This window comes from Arachis duranensis, chromosome 6, assembly GCF_000817695.3.
Source record: "Arachis duranensis cultivar V14167 chromosome 6, aradu.V14167.gnm2.J7QH, whole genome shotgun sequence".
Lineage (NCBI taxonomy): Eukaryota > Viridiplantae > Streptophyta > Magnoliopsida > Fabales > Fabaceae > Arachis > Arachis duranensis.
The window spans coordinates 80,154,127-80,154,346 of NC_029777.3; positions in this window are offsets into that span (position 1 = coordinate 80,154,127).

Consider the following 220-nt stretch of genomic DNA (forward strand, 5'->3'; position numbering starts at 1 on the left):
ATGATGAACAAAGAGAAATGTTATTGATGATCTGAAAAATCATAAAATTGATTCTTGAAGCAAGAAAAAGCAGTGAAAAAAGCAAAGGCTTGCAAAAAAAAGTGGCGAAAGAAAAAAAAAGGTTGCGAAAAAAAAGAAAGAAAAAGAAAAAGCAAGCAGAAAAAGCCAATAGCCCTTAAAACCAAAAGGCAAGGGTAAAAAGGATCCAAGGCTTTGAGCA